Source organism: Adiantum capillus-veneris, chromosome 3 (assembly GCF_014529385.1).
Source record: "Adiantum capillus-veneris isolate H3 chromosome 3, ASM1452938v2, whole genome shotgun sequence".
Taxonomy (NCBI): Eukaryota; Viridiplantae; Streptophyta; class Polypodiopsida; order Polypodiales; family Pteridaceae; genus Adiantum; species Adiantum capillus-veneris.
The window spans coordinates 100,872,245-100,896,732 of NC_140933.1; positions in this window are offsets into that span (position 1 = coordinate 100,872,245).

The following is a 24,488-nucleotide window of genomic DNA, read 5'->3' on the forward strand; positions in this document are numbered from 1 at the left end:
GAGTTTTGGGGCACCTAATACCCTATTTTGCATAGTAGACAACGATGGTTGATTTTTTCAGTTATAGAAGAAAACGAAACATTCTAGTATATCAAGTATAGCTTTTTCAATATTGTTAGTTTCTTGTGACAACTACATGCATTTTGTAGGTAGTAACCATATCTAGTCATAAGGATCAAATTTGGCTAGATATTGAATAGTTTCTATGGGATTCTACAACTCATAATGTTGAACCCAGTTTTTTCATGTTTGTTGTATTTAGCACTTCATCTTTGTCCCCAAGATTCCCCTTAGTAAGAGATGTATTATTCTTTTGACATGCTCCATGGCTCCTTATGAACCTAAATGACAATAGGGAACTAAGAAAACATGCATATATTATTTGTATTGAGCGTTGCTATAGAAACTTTGATGATAGGTTTGCAGAATGGTAAACATTCAACTTTTTTGTATCTATTTATTTTGGCAAAACAAAAAATAGTGATTGAGAAGCAATCATATGTTCTGATAACCAACCCATTGAAGTTAACTAGGGAATTTATCTCAAGTCCTACAAAAATCCTAATCTTATTTTTATGCAACAAAACGTAAGAAATGACTGTTTTGATGAAAATGTACTGGTCCATCAACTTTGGAGGCTTGGTGTGACCAAAAGATGAGAAATTTTACAAGTTTCTTATTTTTTCCATGTGTAGTAGGCCTTGAACTATAACCTCACGAAAGGATTTTACAAAATGAGTGGATCTACTATGGTTTTGGAGGTTTTTTTCAAAACCCTCAAAGGACACATTTATGTCCTGTTAGGTTACCAACCTAGTGTTAAAGACCGCGTTTCGCACAACGTTTGGTCTTTATGAATATCTAGTCATGCCTTTTGGCTTGACTAATGCACCAGCTATGTTCAATCGTTTGATGGAGAAAATTTTTAGACCATACCGCAAATTCACTTGAGTGTTCTTTGATGATATCATCATATACTCCAAGTCTTTGGAGGAACATAAGCAACATCTCCAAGTGATTTTTCAAGCATTGAGGGAGAACAAGATTTTTCTCAACCAAAAGAAAAGCGAATTCTTCCTTCAAGAGATTCAATACCTAGGTCATATTATCTCTAAAGATGGTATCCAAATGGATCCATCAAAGTTAGAGGTAATAAAAGCATGGCCTAACCTAAGAAATCTACATGAGCTAAGAAGCTTTGTTGGTATGTGTCCATACTATAGACGCTTCATAGAGAAAAATTCTCTCAAGTAGTAGGACGACTACACAACTTAACTAAGAAGAACGTTAAGTTTGTATGGACTACTAAGGAGCAAAATGCTTTTGAAAAGCTCAAAGAGAAGCTTACTTCCCAACCAGTCCTTGTGCTTCCGGATCTCTCAAAGCCATTTGAGGTCCAATGTGATGCTTGTGGTGATTGCCTTGGAGCAGTTTTGCTTCAAGAAGGGCATTCCATAGCATATGAGAGCCGAAGGCTCAATATTGATGAAAGAGTCTTGGGCATTTATGAGAAACAGCTTTTAGCTGTTCTACATGCCCTAGACACATGGAAGCACTACCTATTGGGGACTCCATTTATCCTACGAACCAACCACCAAAGTCTCAAGTATTTCATGACGCAAACCAAGCTTTCCGACAAACAAATGAGGTGGGAAAATTTTCTTTCGCAATTTAATTTCCATATTGCTCACATAGCTGGTAAGCACAATCAAGTGGCCGATGCACTTTCACGATGACCCAAAGTTAATGCGGTGTCTATAGCTACTCACAATGATCTATCCTCTATGATAGATGAGTATGCTACTGACCCTGACGTTAGAGACATAATGTCCGCCCTTTCTTTGGGGAAGAAAGAGGAACCATTCACTTTGCAGGATGGTTATCTTCTCCACGGCAATAGTCTATGTGTTACCCATTCCCTTCGTGAGAAAGTTATGTATGAATCCCATGCTCCTCCATATGCGGGGCATAGAGGTATTCAACCTACTCTCCAAGGAGTAGAGACGTACTTCTATTGGCCTACCATGAAAGTGGACATACAAGAGTATGTTTCAAAATGTGTAGTATGCCAAAAGACCAAGTATGATAGAGGGAAGCAACCTGGATTACTCCAGCCATTGCCTATCCCAAATTCACCATGGGAGAGTATATCCATGGATTTCATCTTTGGATTACCCAAGTCTATCCATGGGAATACAAGAATATGGACAATAGTTGATAGGTTTTGCAAGCAAGCACATTTTATTCCTCTCAAAAAGACTATTAAGGCACATCAAATGACAACTCTCTTCATATGTCAGATTTTCAAGCACCATGGATTACCCACATCCATTGTATCAGATAGAGATCCTAGAATGACCAGTAATTTCTGGAAAGGTCTCTTTGAAAATATAGGAACAAGATTGAATTTCTCTTCGGCCTATCACCCACAAACGGATGGCCAAAGTGAGATAGTCAATCTTACGATACTCGATCTACTCAAGACTTATGTTACCAAAGTAGATCAATGCTCACAATGGGAAAAGTACTTACCTCTTGTAGAGTATGCCTACAATAATATTGTACATACTTCTACGGGAAAAGCACCTTTTGAGATCATTGAGGGAAGACCTAAAAGTCCATTGCTACTCAAAGTACATGGGAAGATCTTCGCTACTGCTCATAAGCACAGAAGAGCCTTAATTTGCAAAGAAAATGATTGGGTATTACTCAAGTTTCCTAAGGCTCGATTAAGGCAAACGACGGGCAAAAATCCTACGGGCCATCAAAAGTATTATGCTAAACTAGCAAAAAGATACTATGGTCCTTTCCAAATCTTGAAGCCCATCAATGAGACGGCTTATCAACTCAAGTTGCCCAACCATTGGCTCATTCACAATGCCTTTCATGTAAGCCTACTTAAGCCCTACAAAGGAGAGCCACCAACTAAACCAATTATTGAAGACCCTCCCGAAGTTGAAGACCAAGAAGAAGTGCTACAACCGGAAGCTGTTCTTCGGCATGAAGACAAGGTACTACGACATGGTAAGATTATCCGACGGTATCTTATTAAGTTCAAAAATTATCCTTTTGAAGATGCTAGATGGATGGAAGGAATACAACTTAAGGATAGTATGAACCTTGTCAATGCTTCCAATGCTACATTAGAGTAGCAAATGTACAAATTTCTTTTAAATAACTCATGTTTTTGTCTTATAAGACTAGTCCTCTTTTTAATTGTGCACTAATTTAAGTAGTATGCATGCTTAGAATCATGTTTGTGATGACGACATCTCTCAAACACCAAGTAGAATTTGTCACTCTACTTTGGGAGAATGAAATGGACTAAAGAGCAGACATATTTGTGGCAGCTATGTCTCCCAAGCACCAAATGGATTAGTCATCCATCTTGGAAAGATGTCGTAGGGTAAAACGGGATCCTCTACCCGCTAAGTAAAATTGAATAATGACTAAGGCTTTATCTCTTCTACCTCATAGTCGAGGACGACTATGATTTCAAGAGAGAGGTAATGTCATAAAATCTAATATCTAATATCTAACCAACCCAAATGATTTTCTCATATTAAATTGATCACTTAATGTGGGAGAATAAACGGGAACAAGTGTTACGATATAGACATGTGCTTATAGATATATCTCAACACGGGGCCAATGGTAAAGGGGCCCAAATCAGAGATGGTCTATCAAAGAGCAAGGCTAACAAATGGAGCATACGACCTTAGGGTTAGCTTCATTGAAGACCTCCAATAATGTGTGTAAAAGGCCTTTGACCTAAGGTAAGCTAGGGCTGAGCTTGAGGCGCGGGAACCCGACCCAGCTCGAGGTGCTTGTCCTGCTTGTCATGCTTGATGACTAAGGTGCTTGAGGTTCTTGATGATTGAGGTGCTTGAGATGCTTGAGGTGCTTAATTATTGAGATTCTTGAGGTGCTTGACATGCTTGAGATGCTAAGGTTGCACTTGAGGTGAGAACCCAGCCCAAGCTTAAAGTGCTTATGAGCCAAGCTTGTGGTGGGAACTGGGCCTATGCATGAGGGGCTTGAGGTGTCAAACAGTCAAAGATTCAATCCCTACAAGGAGGGGGCGATCCCTACATGAGGGGGGATGAGAGAGAACACCCACACACTCACACAAGGCATGCATGGTACAAAGAAAGCAAAAGGGACACTTGTCAAGTTCCCCCTCATGTTGCCCTCATGGTGTGCCTGAAGCCTATTGGTTGGCCACCCAAGGGGTCCAATAATAATTTTGGAGATTTAATTAATTGATTTAACATTTATCTAGCCCTCTCTCTCAAAGGGGAAAGGGGGACACTTGTCTCAAGGCTACCCTTGCTGCTTGTAATGCCTCCTGCTTGTGATTGGCTAGGCCTGGAGGGGTCCAATGAGCTTCAAGCATAAGCTACAAGGGGGGGGTCGACCCAAGCAAGCTAGGGGGTTGCTTAGGGGGTATACTCACCCACACACACTGATAAACACTCTCATCGTGTGCTATGCAAAGTGCAAGAGCTCCCTCTCCTTCTCCAAGCAAGTAGAGGTTGAGAGCCTACACCAACACTCTTGGATATGGAGTGCAAATCCAACCAAGAGCCATGCTTCAATGCTTAAGCTTGCCATCTCCTTCTTCTTCATTACTATGCTATTATGTATGCTAGCAACAAGAGTTATGTTAAGTGAGGAACTAATTCTATCTCCTATGAAATGTTTCTTCTTCCTCTTCCGTACCCTCATTCCTTGCCAGCTCTCTCCACCTTCGAAGGTGTTTGAGGTTTTCGGACTGAGGCTTGGGATAGTTAAAGCTTTCTTCAAGTTTATGTTATGTTTGTGATGCATGAAGCTTTCCATCTTCATTGCATCACTTAGGTCACAAGGAACACAAAGATTGTATTGTAACAAGTCTCTCTTAATGGGAGAAATCATAATACAAATGCCTATTGGAGGGGGGACCGGCTCCACATAAATCCGGTCCTCAACTATTGTCATGTTCTCTAAATTCTCTCTCTTGCAAAAGTATTGTTCATGCCAAGCTAACTAATTTCTATGATTATGTTGCTATCTTCAATTATGTTCACCCGCTATGCTCACAAAGTCATTTCTCAAAAGTACTCTCATTAATTTCCGCTACTCTCAAATTAAATAGGGCAATTCCTTTAGATTTTCCAAAATGCTAAGGTTCCAAAAATCAAAAGTTGTGTCCAAAGGTCAACCATACGGGAATTGGATGGTTTGTGTGTGTACAAAAAATTCTTTCCAATCCCTACTTGGGAGGGGGCAATCCTTGCATGTAGGGGATGAGAGAGAAAGACACACACACACACACACACACACAAGCTCCCTTTACACAAAGGGAATGAGGGACACATGTCAGCTCCCTAGGCCAAATGCCCACAAGGTGTACCCAATTCCTATTGGATGGCCTTGGAGGTGGACCAATGAGAATTAGGCTAGAGTAAATCTAGTTTAATTAATTTAAAAACACTTAATAAAAGAACCAATGAGAATTAAGTCCTCTAGAAGACTATTGGACAGTCTCCCAAGGGGTCCAATGAGCATTTAGCAGCCCAATGGCTTGCCTAATTCCTATTGGCCAGGATGCAAAGGGGTCCAATGAGAGTTTAGTTGAATTATTAAATTACCTAAAGCTCTCACAAAAGGGGAAAGGGGGATACATGTCAAAAGGATATCACTTATGCTGCTTAATAGTCATTGGCTTGACCTGGGGAGGTCCAATGAGGGTAGAGGAAGAGCAAATAGCAAGAGGGCTCGCCCAAGAGAGAGAGAGGGGCTGAATTTTGCAAGGCATTATCACACACACACTCACACAATCTCATGTGTGAAGCAAAGAAGACCATCTCTTACCAAGCTTTAATGGAGAGCTCATCTCCTACTCCAAGCTTGTGAGATAGAAGCCTACATCAACATACTCTTGGCATGTGGATGCAAATCCAACCAAGAGCCAAGCTTCAATGCATGCTCATATCCTCTACCAAGCTAATTACTAAGCTAAGCTATGCTAATATGAGTGATTATGTGAGCAGATGTACATCTTTCTCGTAAGATACTCCTTCTTCCTCTCAATCTACTCTCATACCCTACTAGCTCTCACCATCTTCGAAGGTGTGTGAGGTCTTGGGTCTAAGACCAGGGATAATTGATGTTGTGTTTGCTAAGTGTTTTGCTTAGTGCATGAAGCTTTCATCTTCATTGCACTAGCTAGTCTTGAAGGACCACAAAGAATTGTATTGTACAATGTCTCTCTTGATGGGAGAAACCATAATACAAAGCCTTTTGGAGGGGGGACCGGCTCCATGCAAATCCGGTCCTCAACTGTTGTCAATAGCTTAATTTCTCTCTCTTTTGAAAGTATTGTTCATGCTATCTAACTAGGTGTTATGCTTTTTGTTGCTCTCTCCACCCAAGCACTCTTGTAATTCTCATTAGGAATCTATTCTAATGAAATGCCCACTATGTTCATTCTAATTTCCGCTACACACAAGTTTTTAGGCCATTAAATGTTACAAAGGCCGACGTGAAAAAAGGCCTATATATAGCCTTCATGCGCAACAAGTTGGAGCCGTGAGCGTCCACAAGCATGTATCCACACACTCCTATTTTCACATTGCTTAAAAAGAAAAGGCTAAATTGAATCCTTTGCGGAATCTCAACTCTGTAGCTTCTATGACATCAATTTCTATGCCTAGGAGGATTGAATTGGAGCTTTGGAGATGACCTCCTCTACATAGTGATGCAACATCCCATGATGGTTGGTGGGCTTTCACCTCTTCAAGAAAAGTTAAAGTGGTGCACAATGTCATGTACCTACAAACATTGAGCGATCTTGAGTAGAATTAGCCAAATCACCACGGCAATAAACTTGAGTGAATTACTCGCTAGATAGCGACGGACTTTTCTTAAACAAAAGTATACATATGAAGCCTATTTCGAGTTGCTTCTTTTTTGAAACCTTACACTGATCACTGCAAACATTGTTTTGAAACAATTAATCCGTTTCTTGTAGTTTGCCAATGAGGATGAAATTCCGGGAGGATGGTGATGTTGAATAACGCTTGCTGGGCGATTACAACAAGGGGGATCACAAAGGGCAAGGGAAGAGAGCATGAAAGTAGAAGATTCAAGGGGAAGGGGCTCATAAGGAAGCTCTAGGCTATTTCTAGCAGATGAGAAGTGAGGGTTTCTTATCAATTGAAGCCAATTCAAATGTATCTAAAGGATGATATGCCTATCAAGAATTGATTGAGTAATTGCAATAAAGAGGAGTTATTTTAATAGGTAACAAGCATCAAAATCCTTTCAATAGACCTCCAAGTTCCCCAAATCGAACTAATTAACAATCATCAAACTTCTTCTAACTAACCTCCAATAAAGAGGAGTTATTTTAATAGGTAACAAGCATCAAACTCCTTTCAATAGACCTCCAAGTGCCCCAAATCGAACTAATTAACAATCATCAAACTTCTTCTAACTAGCCTCCAAGTGTCCTAAAGTTCTTATTATGTTATGAATAGAACAGAGTTTAACACAACAACTAGAGAATGTTATTAAGAGATGCAAATATTCTTCAAATAGCTTAAGTTTAACAATATGAGGACGCTATCTAAAAGAACAAAAATTAGAATGAGTGTGTCTACAAACATATGATATCTCAAACTACACAAAATAACTAAGTTTTTGCGTAGTAGCATTATAAGAAATGGGACTTGAATAATTCCCAAAATTCTTAAATATGTCTTAACTTAGGTTTCTTGCAAATTGTACATTAATTGCTTCTATTTGAAAAAATTGGATTGTACCATTAGGCTTTTACCTATTTGGTTGCTTCAAGATATGCATAATTTGGTGTGTTTTCCTTTCATGTATTTTTCCTTCTAACTTTATAGAGTGGGAGTCAATGGAGTCTTTTATAGGCGTCTTTGAAGCTATCCATGTGGAACTTGGAAAGTTTCTGTATGCAAAGTGTTTATCTTGAGAGATTCCCTCACAAGAGAGATTCCTCTTTGTCCACGCTTATGCCACATTAAATGCTCTATTATTGGTGAACTTTGTATGCAGATACCATATTGCAAAGCAAGGCTTGCCAATGAAATTTCCATACAAACGATGGGAGCAAACAATGGGAGTATGGGAGGCGATCGACTCCAATATTGTTTTTCAAGAGATTGTGGACCTTTAAATATTCCCCCACACTACAAGAGGTTGTGTGCTCTTGTGACGCTGTTAGCGACAGAAATACACTGGGTTTTTATAACCCCCGACGTCGCTAAAACCGTCGCTAATAGCGTAGCTATATGCGTCGCTATAGGCGTCGCTATATGCGTCTCTATAAGCGTCGCTATATAGCGACGCATATAGCGACGGTCATAGCGACGGTTATAGCAACGTTTACACAGAAGTCTATAGCGACGCTTATAGCGACGCTCCAGAGCCATAAATAGCGACGGTTATAGCGACGCCCGAGAGAGTTTTTTTTTGGTGACAGGGCATTGAATGCCCTGCCATCCATCAACCATATTGTACTTGATTCACTGTTAAAAAAAAGTGCAAGGGTAGATAATAGACCCAAAATAGTCACCCACAAGACGCATTGTTTGCAAAATTGACAAGCGTAAAATTGACAATTGTACAAATCATAGGAAAAATGAATTGATTGGCAAATGTAATAATGACAATTGTACAACATCATAGGCATAAAGAATTGATTGGCAAAATGAACTGCGGTGACAAATGTAATAATATACATGGTTCAAAAAGACGTATAAAATCCGTCTCATGATACATAAGCTATGAGAAACCTTAAACTAATGCTATCTAGCTACGGCTAAACTGACTTCGTCTAGTCAGACGTCTCATCGCGTCCAAGCGGCGTATCTGTCGGATTCTTAAAAAAAAGACAATAAGACAGCTTTTAGTAAGTATAAACATATAACGACATTTATAAAACAATACAAAAAATAGAAAAGATTAAACCCTAATACTAACCATGCCGCCGCGAGAACTGAGAATGTCCATCAGGGCGTTTAAGCCCTTCCTGCCTGCGTACTCGCGCTCATACGGTGTGGGATCACGTCCTGTCATCGACCACTGTCCAAACATACAAAGATTTCATTATGTTAGAATTAAAAAACTCATAAACCCTAAACTATCGAACATAAAGAGCAATGCGAAAACACTTACAAAATCGGCCTCAAATGATGCCCATTCACCGCTCCCCAAGTGGTGCGAGCTCCCTGCCTCTACTCGCGCTCTGGCTGCATCCTTTTGTTGCTTCCACTTGTCGGGATTCTCGCACGCTGCTTTCTTCGCATTCTTCCAATCTTCTTTGGCCAGCCAATCTGGCCTGTTCCACCCATGCTTGATTGCTTTTTGCACTTCGGAACGCTTGTGTTTGCAGTATTCGCGCATTCGAATCTTCATCAGGTCTTCATTGAAGCACTGATCCCGTGTTGGAACGGGAAACTCATCATGAAGTATGTTGATGACTCTGTCTTTTAAATCACTTGGTACTTCACTCCATTTGTTTAGTATGTAGTGTCTAAACAGCTGAGAGCAAAGACCACGCATGCACGAGATCACCTTCTTGCCGTCATCATCCATGATGATGCCGCCGCTGAAGTCGATGGAGTAAGGCAAGCCCTCTGGCCGGTGACGCGTGAACCTGGGTGTCCCGGTAGGGGTCTCTAGCAACGCTCATAGCGACGCCGGGATTTTTTTTTTTGAGCGTCGCTGTGTGAGCGTCGCTAATATGAATAGCCTCTTGTAGTGCCACATTGATATTGTGCCCAATAGTTATGTCAATGATGACTAGCACATTAGAAATCTTTGCAAGGACCTCAATCCTTGAACAATATTCTTTTTGTGTGAGTAGCAAAATTGTAAGGTCTAGAAAAGAGAAGGGTTTTACTTGTAAGGACATCTCATTCCTGCGATCTATCATTGTACAAGCTCAACCACAGAGCCTTATCTCAATGAAAATTTTGTTTTGCATTCCAACCCTGTAACTGTTGATTGTAAAGTTAAATTTAAGTTCTTACAATCTTTCATTCAATTTATAGGTGTGATAATTTTGATGTTTCATGAATTGTTTGAGCTTTAAGTCTTAGAAATTGGTATCCAAGAGTTGATTGTGCAAGTGCATAAGTTTAGTTCTCTATTTATCTTCTCCACAAAAAATTAATTTAAAACTAAAATATTAGTATTAAAGTGAATTCTTAGTACTACATGAAGGCACACATGTGTGAATATGAACTCGTTTTGAATGACTTACACCATATGATTGTTGATTGATTTTCTAAAGCATATGTACAAATCTGACAATAATTTTTGATATTGCCCATTGAAATTTGTCAAAGGGCTTGATAAGAGGGATTACAAGGTAGATGATCACAATGGCCTCATCGACTTGGGCCTGGGGTGTATAGGTATCCATTTTCTTAATTGGGACATGGGCCTAGATTTTTTAGTGCTTAAGGACAAGGAGAGGAATAAGAACAAAGGAGAAAGCATGAGGAGAGATGGGGAGGTTGAAGATATAAGTGAGCATGAAAAGGCCTCAATGAAGCTTGTGCTCCTACATGACTCTAACCTGACGTACAACATAAATTAAGTACTAGATGGAGATGAGGTGATAGAGGAGATTCTAAACTTCCATCTACTCACTTTGCATGCAATGGTGATAAAGGGTCATCAATTTTTTTTCTGTCAACTACATTTTCAAAGACTGCGGGAATTCAATAGTATAAGCAAAATTCTTAATTATCTAGGGTTTCCTTTGTGTATTCCTCCACTTGGCTCTTGGCCTATTGCAGTTTTGTGTCAAGATGACTTAGATCACAAGTTTGAATAGAGTCGTGAGATTCCATTATTTGGCGGACTGCATTGATTATCGTGTTCTACCCTATCTAGATGGTGGAAACACAACCATCAATAATGGTATCCTGATTGGTCTGGCCACTTTCATAAGTTATGACTGAAGTCGAGTATGAAACATGTACAACCTCCCCAAAGTATTGATGGTAAGATTTCCAAGCATATGTTTTTTTTTGTAGCATTTGTAGCGTGTCCATGTGAAATGGAAGAACTTACCACCAAGGCCATTTCAAAAATTCTTGCTTGGTCTATTCTTTTCCTTTATCTATTGTGGCCTCGATGGGTGATCTTGACAGTTTGATGGTTTTGTCTGTCAATGATCCCCAGATCTGGCCAACATCTGGCTCTCAGGTCTTTCAAATTGTTGCTCGTGGTCCTATCTTTTACGTGGCCTTTAGCTATTTTAAGAGATTAATCGTACTTTTCTACCTCTTGAGATCCATTTTTTCCCCTTCTTGGGATCCGTGATAGGTATTCTGGTCAGTTGTGGTTGCTTCACCTCTAGCTTTTCCCCAAGACATAGTTTCATTCACATCTACAAGAACGAATACAAAATCTGCGATGAATACCAGCCTTTAAACAGACTTTGAGTTTTTATTTGGGTCATCTGAAGCATAATCCTACTATAAAGAATTGAGATGAGGTTGATCACTACCTTAGGATTCTTGATTTTGGCTAGAAACATGCTAAAAAGCTTCTCTAAGACGTAGTTAGGGTTATTCTTCAGACTGATTGCTTCGGTATTTGCAAACTTGAATGCTAGTTGAAATTCCTATGTTGAGGTTGAGATGCCCTGTCCTCCATCCTTTTGTTTCTTCTTTGTTAATACATACCTTTCAAAGCCACCCCCCCCCCCCCCCCCCCCCCCCCCCCAAATGCCCCTTAAGCGTCTGTTATACAGAACGAGGATCTAAATTTAAGGAAAAAACAAAAACAAAAAGTAAAAGAGAAACTTGCATTCAATAAAATTCTAGCTTTTTCTAGGGTTTGTAAATGAGAATAAAAACAAAAGTGCAATTGGAAAAGTGGGTCTTGCTTGGGCATCAATGCTCGGTGTGCCAATTTGGGTTACGACAGTGCCAAGAAAATTTTGTTAGGTTTAATGGCCATGTAGCCGACCGCCCATCACTAACTGCTACTAACCCTAAGTGTACAACTATACACTTGCGTGAGCCACTAACACTAAGTAGAGTGTGTATTGTTCCTAAGTGCATAAGATAGAGAAGAAAGAAAGGGGGCACACAGTGTGTGTCAGCTCTCCCCCTCCAACCTCTGTGTGTGTGGCTATGGTGGTGTGTGTGTGCTTATTCATCTTCCTCTTTCGGTGTGCTCCCGGCTCCTCTCCTTCATCTGGTATCAAAGTTGTTTCATTCTCAAAATTGCTTCCCCGCATACGTGCACTTTAAAGAGTGCAACAAGGCCGAATTTGGCATCGGCAAATTCAACATCTTGAGACCGTTTTCAGAAGATGTCCCGAGGTTTTACCCCCATTTTGGAGCCATTCGTGCCATCAAAAACCTCATTCGAGCTACGGCTTAGGATCTGCATCTTTTCAACTCTCTTTTGGTAGTTTGTGTTGCAGAGCTTCCATAGCCATTACAGGTACCATTGTTATAGTCTCTTCCATCTACCAGAGCCCACGGCTCATTTGGGAGTGTGTAGCCTCTTTCGGAGTGGCCCCATACACAAACATAGAGTGGAAGTTTGACGGAATTATCTTCTTCAAATAAAGGTACAGATATAGGCATAGGTATAGGTACATAGAGCGACTTTCTTAGCTTCCTCTACGCTTCTTGGCCTTGATTTTGGATTCGGCTATGGCATCGGCATCTACTCTCAGGCTACAGGTTTTAGTGATTGCGATATTCTGGTTCCAATGGGAGCAGGTTTTTTTATGCGTACATACATATGTTGGCACTTTTGACAGTGTTGCTCTGTTGAGAGAGGTTTGACTCCCGACAGGGATATTTATTTGCATGCACATGCTTTTGGCACCTGTTTGAGTGTCGTGATAGACTTGTACATCTTTGTGGATACTGCCATTGTACGCTTTTGTGTGGCCATCTTTTGACTAGTATGACAATCCCGACCATTTATGAGATCTAGTCTGGATGATAGCCATTTCCATGCACCTTAGTTGGTCTCTATATAATGCGCTTTTGAGAGGAATTGCCCTCTTTTATGCTTTGTAGTGACATACTTGGTCATTTTGTCTTATTATTTTGGTTGATATAGTCCCAAATACAAAGGAGACTCTACCAGATTTTCCCAAAATATTTTAGTAGTTTTGTGACCATGTGTACTAGCAAAGACCGTGACATTTATGACATAAAAAAGTTTGATGGCAGTAATTTTCAGCTTTGGAAGAACCAAATGCATGATGTGCTTGTCCAAAAGAAGAAAAAGTTGCATATTGCCTATGTGGCTAGGACTAAAGATATGCACATGACTTAGTTTCATCAGGAGGAGATTGATGAGTTATACAGATCTACGATTAGACCGCACCTTGGTAAGTCAGTGTACCTTTCAATGTTAGAATGCGGTTTCTTTATGGCCAAAATTATCTGACACTTACAAAAGGATACGACTAGCAATAAGGTTTTCATGATACAGAAAATTTTTGACCTTTGTATGAAGGAGTCAACTAGCGTTGCCAACCATATCAGTGATTTTGATTCTCTTTTTACCCAGATTTGTGCACAATGCATGACCATTGATGATGAGATAAAAGAAATATTTTTGCTTTGTTCCTTGCCACCCTCTTGGAATATTTTTGCTTTGTTGGTTGCCACCCTCTTGGGATATCTTTTGCACATAATGGTACGCTAAAATACGATGATGTTAGTACTAGTGCACTTTTATCAGAGAAGATGCGTCGGAAGACCATGACTAGCTCGCATTATGGCGAAGCTCATTATGTGCAAAGGGATGATAAGCAACGTAAGGGCCATTCTTCACAATGTGAGTCCAAGAAATAGGGCAAGAGAGATGCATCAAAGGGTAGATCAAAGCCTCGTGGTCGCCGCAAGGAACATAAGGGCCATTCTTCACAATGTGAGTCTAAGAAAGAGGGCAAGAGAGATGCATCAAAGGGTATATCGAAGCCTCGTGGTCGCCGCAAGGTTCAATGCCATTTTTGTGATAAGTTTGGTCACATAAAGAAGGATTGTTATGCTTGGAAGCATGACAAAGAGAAGGGAAAAGGTAAAGGCAAAGATCATGATGATAAAGAGGATAAACCAAAGAGTTTGGTTAAGATTGAAGAGCTGAAAATAGTTCAAGATGACAGTGATGCGCAAGACATTAATATGTTGACTAAAAATAATGATGTCTTTTATGATGCACAGGAAACTCTATCTTTGCAGAGCTCTATGCCAATTGAGCTCCTTGTTAGTGGTAAAGTATCACATTCATGGATTCTTGATTGGCTGCTTCATTGCATGTCACACCTCATAGGCATTGGTTTACTACATACAAGGAAACTATTGGATCTGCTACACTTGATGCTGACAGTTTGCTCTTGTGACATTGTTGGCGTAGGTGACATTGCCATGGTTATGGAAAATGGGATGAAGTTTATCATCCATAATGTGCATGTTCCAGCCTTGACAAACAATCTGATTTTGGTTGGATGTCTTGATGACTTGGGTTACAAAGTCACTTTTCATATGCAGTCTTGGCGTGTTACAAAGGGTCATCTTATTATAGCCCATAGTCCTAAAGTTGGTTCACTTTACCTTCTTTATGTATCTGATAAAAACAATGTCCTTTCTATAACCGAGCTGCCCACTGTTGCTTTGTGGCATAGACGGTTAGTACATATGTCAAAGAAGGGGATGGAGACACTCTTGTTTGGGCTACTTCTTACCATCTCTGTCATTTTCTAATTTTCCCTTTTGTGAGCACTGTCAATATGGAAAGAAAACACGAACACATCGTACACATTCTTTTGACAAAGAAAGAAAACCCTTAGAGCTTGTGCACAGTGATTTATGTGGGCATATGCCTTCTAAATCCCATGGTGGTGCATCCTTTTATGTTACATTCATTGACGATGCAACACGGCATGTTTGGGTTTACACCCTAAAGTCTAAAGATGAGACCTCTTCTTGCTTCAAGAAGTTCTTATGTAGTGTTGAAATTCAGTATGAACATAAGTTAAAATCTTTGTGCTCGGACAATGGTGGAGAATATGTCTCCAAAGATTTTACAAACTTTTGTTTAAGTAGGGGAATTAAGCGTGAGTTTACGTCTCCTTATACTCGTGCACAAAATATTGTGGAACGAATGAATAGGACCATCCAAGAGTGGCTTATGTCATGCTATCACATGCTAATTTACCACAAACCTTTTGGGCTGAAGCATTATACACAGTCGTGTACTTGATCAATAGATCACCACATACCTTATTAGAGTTTTGTGTACCTTTGAAGTTATGGTCCAGACATAAATTGTATTATGAAAAACTCTGCACATTTGGATGTGAAGCTTATGCACATGTACCCAAGGAGATGCGTGCTAAGCTAAATCCTAAGTCCACGAAATGCATCTTCATTGTATATGGTGTAGATGGTCAATTTGGATATCGTTAATGGGATCCAAAAAGTCAACCACTCATCCGTAGTAGTGATGTTGTCTTTAATGAGACTAAGATGCATAGATAGCCCGTGAAAGAGGTTGAATTCCAATAAGTGACATTTTTTGATGTACCACCTCCTATCCAGACAGCTTCTGAGAGAATTACTACATAGGCTAGTACAAGTTCTGATCAGCCCATGAAGATCTCAAAGAGTCACACATCCGCTGGAACCTTTTGTTCCAGGTGTGCATTTTGTTTTGTTGATAGATAGTGGTGAGCCTTCTTGTTACAATGAGGCTATGCTAGCCAATGATAAGGTTCAGTGGGAACATGCTATGAAGAGGGAGCTGTCCAGTATTGCAAAGAACAAAGCATGGTAACTTGTTCCATTGCCAAAAGGTAGGACAACATGGCATTGTAAATGGGTTTACAAGAAGAAGATTGACAATTACAAAGCTCGTTTAGTGGCCAAAGGTTTGTAGCAAGAATATGGTGTTGATTTCCAGGGAATCTTTTCTCTAGTGGTCAAGATGACCACATTGAGAATGTTGCTTGCTTTGGTTGCTAGTGAAGATATGGAGCTTGATCAAATGGATGTCATTTACAACTTTCTTACATGGTGATCTTGAGGAAGAGATTTATATGCAGCAACCTGAAGGGTTTGTGCTAAAGGGCAAGGAACATTTGGTCTGTAAGCTTCTAAAAATTCGTGATTGCTTGAAGAAATCATCCAGAAAATGGTATCATAAGTTTCATGCATCTATGCGTTCCCTAGGCTATAAACACAGTAATGTGGATCCATGTCTTCACGTGAAAAGACAAACCAATGGACAACTTATTATGCTTATCCTTTATGTAGATGACATGCTTATTGCTGGTCATTCCAAGAAGGACATTGTTGACTTGAAAACCAAGCTAAAAATTCAAATTGACATAAAAGATTTGGGTGAAGCCAATCAATTTTGGGTATGCGCATTACTCATGACTGTGTAAGAAGAGGTTGTTGTACCTTTCTCAAAAAGAGTATGTGCACAAGGTTCTTGATCATTTCAACATGCAGAAGTGGAAGGCTTTGAGTACTCCATTGCCTGCATATTTGAAACTTAGCAAGAACAATTGTCCCAAATTTGCTGAGGAAAAAGATGCGATGGTTAGGGTTACTTATGTTTCATCTTGTGGTACATTAAGTATCACCTTCACACCTCTACAAAAAGTTGTAGATCTACAACACTAGATACCTTTATGGTATCTTTATCAACACCTCCCTTCTCATTGATCACTCAGTCTCACCTTCACACCTCTAGAAAAAGCTACATATCTGCAACAAGACTGCTTCCAGAGTATCCTCATCGATGCCTTCTTTGGTACTTCTTCCTTATCTAAGTGTGAAGGTGAGGTTAATCACTCAACCTCACCTTCAAATATCTACAAGAAGGTATAGATATAAAGTAGTAGATGCTTCTTGAGTATCTTCATCAACATATTCCTCGGTCCTTGTTCCTCATCTAGATCCAAAAGGATCTCCCCTCACTCTTTCATATCATTTTGGAGATTTGGCATGGGAGCATTGTTGGGTAAGATTACTAGGCTTCTTCAACATATGTGTTTGTAAGAATAGTGAGCTTCATTCCTATTATCAATGTTTTTTCATCTTTGCTCACTCACCATACTAGTTTTTGTTTCCATCTTGGATGTAGAGATCTTTAGCAGTGTCATTGTCTGTCTTTGTATACATACTAGCATTTCTCGTTATGCCACACTAATAAAAATCGTGTATATGAACTAATCTTCATTTTCGTCATAGCATGTACTACATTGCTTTCATGGATTCACTAGGTTCTTGTCAATGTGAGAGCTTTATTGACTCAATAAGTTGTAGCATGTGCAAGACGATAGTGGTTCTTTGCTTGCTATCATGACTATAAATTTTTTATGTGTGTCAAAATGCAGCTAAGTTCATGCAGTTTACAGAAGGTATCAAGCAAACATATGGCTTCTCAGACACATCATTCGAAGGGAAACATCATGGGTTTCTAACAAACTCAAGATGTCAAGTGTCTAAAAAAGGTACAACATGTGTGTATAACCTCTCCTGCTAGTGCCTGATATGTCTTTGCCTCAACTTAGGTTTCTTGCAAATTGTACATTAATTGCTTCTATTTAAAATTTTTGGATTGTACCATTAGGCTTTTACCTCTTTGGTTGCTTAACATATGCATAATTTGGTGTGTTTTCCTTTCATGTATTTCTTGTTCTAACTTTGCAGAGTGGGATTCAATGGAGTCTTTTACAGGCTTCTTTGAAGCTATCCATGTGGACCTTGGCAAGTTTTTATATGCAGAGTGTTTATCTTGAGAGATTCCCTCACAAGAGAGATTCCTCTTTTTCCACGCTTATGCCACATCAAATGCTCTATTATTGGTGAAACTTTGTATGCAGATACCATATTGCAAAACAAAGCATTCCAATGATATTTCCATAAAAAGGATGGGAGCAAACAATGGGAGTATGGGAGGCGATCGACTCCAATATTTTTTTTCAAGAGATTGTGGACCTTCAAATATTCCCCCACACTGATATTGTGCCCAATGGTTATGTCAATGATGACTAGCACGTTAGCAATCTTTGCAAGGACCTCAATCCTTGAATAGAATTCTTTTTGTGTGAGTAGGAAAATTGTAAGGTTTAGAAAAGAGAAGGGGTTTACTTGTAAGGACATCTCATTCCTGCGATCTATCATTGTACAAGCTCAACCACAGGGACTTATCTTAATGAAAATTTTGTTTTGCATCCCAACTGTGTGCATAACTATTGATTGTCAAGAGATTGTGGACCTTCAAATATTCCCTCACACTGATATTGTGCCCAATAGTTATGTCAATGATGACTAGCACATTAGCAATCTTTGCAACGACCTCAATCCTTGAATAGTATTATTTTTGTGTGAGTAGAAAAATTGTAAGGTCTAGAAAAGAGAAGGGTTTTACTTGTAAGGACATCTCATTCCTGCTATCTATCATTATACGATCTCAACCACAGGGCCTTATTTAAATGAAAATATTGTTTTGCATCCCAACCCTGTGCATAACTATTGATTGTAAAGTTAAATTTAAGCTCTTACAATCTTTCATTCAATTTTATAGGTGTGATTATTTTGGTGTTTCATGAGTTTTTTGAGTTTTGAGCATTTCAATGTTAAAAGTAATTAAGTCTTAGAGATTTGTACCCAAGAGTTGTATTATTGTGCAAGTGCATAAGTTTAGTTCTCTATTCATCTTCTCCACAAAAAAATTAATTCGTAACTCAATTTTTAGTAATAAACTAAACTCTTAGTAGTATATGAAGGCACACATGTGTGAATATGAAATCCTTTTAAAGGGCTTACACCATATAATTGTTAATTGATTTTCTAAAGCATATGTACAAATTTGACAAGAGTTTTTGATATTGCCTATTGAAATTTGTGAAAGGGCTTCATAAGAGGGATTACAAGATAGATGATCACAATGGCCTCATTGACTTGGGCCTGGGGTGTATAGGCATCCGTTTTCTTAATTGGGACATGGGTCTAGATTTGCTAGTGCCTAAGGACACAGAGAGGAATAAGAACAAAAGAGAAATCATGAGGAGAGGTAGGGAGGTTAAAGATATAAGTGAGCATGAAGAGGCCTCAATGAAGCTTGTGCTCTTACATGACTCTAACCTGACGTACAACATAAATTAAGTACTAGATGGAGATGAGGTGATAGAGCGGGTTCTAAACTTCCATCTACTCACTTTGCATGCAATGGTGATAAAGGGTCATCAAATGTTTTTTTGTCAATGACATTTTCAAAGACTGTTGGAATTCGAAAGTATAAGCAAAATTCTTAATTATTTCACGCTCTAGCCTTTAGTATGGAGATTTTGAAATTATGTGATTCATGCTCTTTTTATATTTTTTAACATCATGCAAAGTCACTATGATGGCTCTCCATTTCCTTTTCTTCTTATTCATTGGTGGTGAGGAAGGAGGTGATTGTTGTTTCCATGCAAGGACATAGTTCTTGTACTTTTTTCTTCACTCAATAGACTATCTGTTCCTCTTTGGTTTGACTTGAAGTCTTCTTCCTCTCTTTGGCGGGTGTGGTCTTGCCTATCCTCTTTATAAGAAGTCTACTTATATGAGAAAATGGGGTCATTTTCAAAAGAATGTATTTTGTTTGAGACTTATTGGATCCATCAAAGTAGGGGGTTTTGTTTACACCATGATCAAGTTACATGCCTCATTTTTGGGCCCAAAAATTGGACTTTTCCATGCGAGGCCAATTGGCCATGTTTCGGGGGCAAATTATGATCAAATAAGGTATCTTTTGCACCAAAGGACCACGTCAGGGGGTGTATCAAGATCCGAGGGTTCCGGAACGAGCTCCGTGCACCACGGCACGCAAAAGCCTTGTTTGACCATAATCTACCCTCGGAACATTGCCTCGCATGGAAAACTCCAATTTTTCGGCCACAATCTTGTCGAAAGGGCTCGAGACAAGGGATTGAATTTTGGATTTTCAGCGAGTGATTTTTCTCATGTACGATGGCTTCCTCATTATGGGGGTCTCAAAAGTGTGATTTTTTAAATTAAAAATCACAAGGGTAAATCAAGCTCCATACTTAACGCCTTTCCATGTCCATCTTTAACATAATAATTTGTCAAATTTTAAGAATTTTAGGTATGTAGTATAGTTGTGAAGCTTCTACGATATCTCAATAAAGATTGGTGGAATTCATTACTGACTTAAACTCAACAATAAATTGCAACTTATTGCATAACTTTTTATTTTTTTAAATTCATTTTATAGATCCTTTGAAATCAAATATAAGTCTTATCATGTTTTTAACATATTAAAACTATACTTCCATGAATATTTTATATTGTATACAGAAGTTATGGCCAGATTATCAAAATCTACGATGACCTGCATGGTCTAAGCCACTAACTTGATCCAAGGAACTTTTGTGCATATGTCCTAATGTCCACCACCTTAGCCCACCATTCTAGCATTTGGTCAAAGGTTCATTAAGTTTTAAGTACTTACTTAAACTTCCAAATAAGAGGTCCTCCTCTCTTCCTAATTACTATAAAGGTTGGTTCTACTATTAGCAACTATATGTTTCATGTTCAAATTTCAGATTTAGATTTCCTTTATTTAGAAATACGAATAAGGAGTTTAGCTTTGTTTTATGGTGCCTTGTGAACCATCCTTTCACCAGCCACTATTGATATCCAATTATGTACAAGAATGTGTCAGCTACAAATATTCTTGGCTAACCTATTTCTTGACACAAATTTTTGTGGGGCCTAGAAAATGAGGGTAACAATAGTATTTCAAGACAAGTGCACACAATTAACCTAAATGACAACATAAAATAAATTCAAAACAATGATAAAGTTCACTGTGCAACAAGTAAAGAGATGACACAATAAGATGGTAAAGATTGTATTAGATTAATCAATTACATGAGTCCAATGGCTTATCATATGAGTTGTGTACTTAAATTTTCCATACATGAGAAAAAAGCTAGGGTCTTTCTCTCTCTCACTACCACTGTATTGCTCCGCTTTCTGGCCCCTTCTTCTTGCCTACCATTTGCAACACCTTTCTTTGCAGCTGTAAGTTTAGCAGACACTTTCAATCGATTCTTGGTTGTTCAAATTTGGTTCCACACTTGAATTTCCATCTTGGCTTGGTTGGTTCTTGGTTTTCAATTGAGCCACAAAGTGACTGATTATATCTCCCTAGGGCTTGACTATTCAAATATTGCTGGCATGAAACTCGATGTTATTAACTTTTGCGATATGCCTTTTTGCAAATAAAACATGACACATAGATCTACAATATGAGAAGCTAAATACAATGTGAGTTTCTTAAATCCATAGCTGGATTTGATTGCAATATAAAACATTCAAAACTTTACCTCTTCCAAGAGCAAGTATTTGAACATTGCTAAATTTAGAGCAATCCATATTGTGGACTACATTGCTAAAATGCGTTGGAGTCAATTTTTCCAACCATTGACTAGCAGCTTACAAATAAATATTTTGGATGCACTAGTACCAGTTTTCAATGTTGTTGAATACAGGAGAATCTGCTAAAACAAGAGATAATCAATAAAGAATCCTTCTATTTTCAAAGAAAAAAGAGCTCCAATAAGTCATTCATGGAAAAATATGCTGGCCACACATGCTTTGCAGGAACTGGCACTTACCTCAGGATCCTTTACCAATGTTGAGAATTTGTGACCTACATACACCCCTTGGATTTTGCTACATTGGCACCATGTATAGTAGATCTCTACTCCGTTGTAATCCTTTGACGGGTAGCTATGAGCAAGTACACTCTTTCTAGAAATTACTTGCATAGTGCATAGTTCACACACACACACATAGAGTAAGGAAAGAGATGTTACAACAACTATGAAAAGGTTTTTGAAAATGGATAGGGAGTTATAGTAGGAAAGTTGATGTTGCACATCAAGAAAGAGGTTATGAAACTTGAAAGAGCGGTGCAAGCTTGGGAAGAGAGTGAAAGTGGGCTTTGAAGCTAGAAGTTGGAGCTATTGAATAGAAGTCCAGATCTAGAACGAGATGTTGGAGCTATGGAGAAAGAGGTTTCAAATATAGAAGAGAAGATGTTGGAGATATGGAGAAAGAGGTTGCAGATGTAGAAGGAGATGTTGTAGTTATGGAGGAAGAGGTTGCAAATTCACAAGGAGATGTTGTAGCTAGAAGAGAGATGTTGGAGGAAGGAGATGTTGTAGCTATGGAGGAAGAGGTTCCAAATCTGGAAGAAGATGAACTACATAGGTAGAATGATGTGTAGTAGGCTACTTTACAAAAAGATTCCCTAGCGTGAGAAGAGGAGGAGAAATAGATGTCAGGGCATTTTAGAGAGAGAGTGGGGATAAAGATTACAGATCTGCACTTTTCAACAGCTAAGGGGAGAGAAAGAGAGCTTGGGAAACTTTTGGAGGGGGATAAAGAAGAAGAGAGAGAAGACAAAGAGGGGGCATGAGGGAAATTTTTACTATTTGAAAATTGATATGGTGCTTTTGAGGGGAGAGTAACTCCAACGAGATCTAGTAAAATCTGCATATATTCTCTAAGAAAATAAGCACAAGTATTTTTATATAGCCATGTCTAGACTATCTACCTCACCATTCTAGCCCTTGGTCAAAGCTTGATTAAGTTTTAAATATTTCCTTAAACAACCAACTAGAGAGGCCCTCATGTATCCCATTCTCTTCCTAATGTGATAGATGGATTCATGCTCCAGCTGCTCCCTCCAATGAATCATCATCTCGACTTTGTATGGTGTCAGAGCATCATACAAAGTGCACTTTCCTCTGATGATTCTGGATTTAGCTAGTTTGTGACATACTAATGCGATTGTATCCAACCCTTTGGAAGTAGCTGGTTTTCCTTGATTCTAGCTTCAAACAGAATGTCAACCATTTCTCTCAATTATGGTTTGGATGTTTCTTTGTTCACGAGGTTCTTCTCTAGGATCTTGGAGGATTCTACTTATACCCCAAAGAGCTCCTTGGTGCACCTGATCAATGTGCAAGTTTGGTCCCTCCACTAATTCATCATTCCTCAAAACTTGGTAGATCCTCTTTCAGCTCTGACACTGTGGGTTTTTGTTTAGTCTCATTGAGGACATTCTCCCAAGCATCCCAAAATCTTTGATTTTCTCATACAATTCCCTTAATACATCAACTATTACCTTTGTTGATCAGTTGGCTCATTATATTTTCGAAACACAGTAGGATAGAATCTGGGCAAGTCATCATCTTTCATGGGTACTGTATACATAATGATTGGAGAGTGAGGAACTAATTCCATGAGGTTCAACAACCTGATTATTTTGCATTAGCAGTTTTTTGTAGATTTTAATCAAATGAAAGAGACTCTTTAAATCCACCTACTGTTAATTCTAGTCTTTGGTCTCATGCTGCTCTAGGCATTATTTTCTAGCAAGATTTGTATTTTTTGATCCAATATCCTTCGCGAAATATACCTCTTGGTAAACAAGACTTTCATTTCTAATCTGATGTCTTTCATGCATGTATATGAAGGTTAATTGCCCAAAAACATTTCCAACTTGAGCCCTTAGCTCTGAATATTCATAAGAGACAGCTACTATGTTTGAGGATTCACGAATACATCATCAAAAGTGAGTATATACTCTAGTTCTCATTCCAAGAACTAAATGCCGTTTGGATGAGGAGGTAGTTGGCAAATGGTCTACTCATGATAGTTAAACATACTCCACTGATCTACCATTCATCTGGCCCCCACATAAATCAATTAGAATCTTTTAAGATTTGAATAAGCATCATCATCATTCAGATATTCTCGTATCTGAAGTGCCTTTTCCTTGTGTAATCTTTTATTTAGACTTAGGCATTTGAAAGAGTAGTCAAGATTGTTGTTTGAATTGAGATCTACTAGTATTTATTTGCCCCTACTTAGTCTAGTATTAGCTTGAGCTTGTTGTTGCACATTACCCTTGCTGTGTTTCTTGTTGCATCTGATCCATTTGTTGTTGAGTCTGGTCTGCATATCATCATCGAGATATTCTCGTATTTGAAGTGCCTTTTCCTTGTGTAATCTTTTATTCAGACTTAGGCATTTGAAAGAGTAGTCAAGATTGTTGTTTGAATTGAGATCTACTAGTATTTATTTGCCCCTACTTAGTCTAGTACTAGCTTGAGCTTGTTGTTGTGCATTACCCTTGCTGTGTTTCTTGTTGCATCTGATCCATTTGTTGCTGAGTCTGGTCTGCATATTGTCCACCTACTCCATTCGCCCCTTGTGTACTACCTATCTGTTGACCGCTCTGACCAAGCCAAGTGCTGGAGGTGGCTGATCATTATCATCATCATCATCTTTGCGACCATTTGTCCCATCTACATCCTCCCTCCCCTACTCTGGTTCCTCATCCTCATCATCCTCCTTGTGTGTGAGATGCTCCATTAATGCATGTCTTAC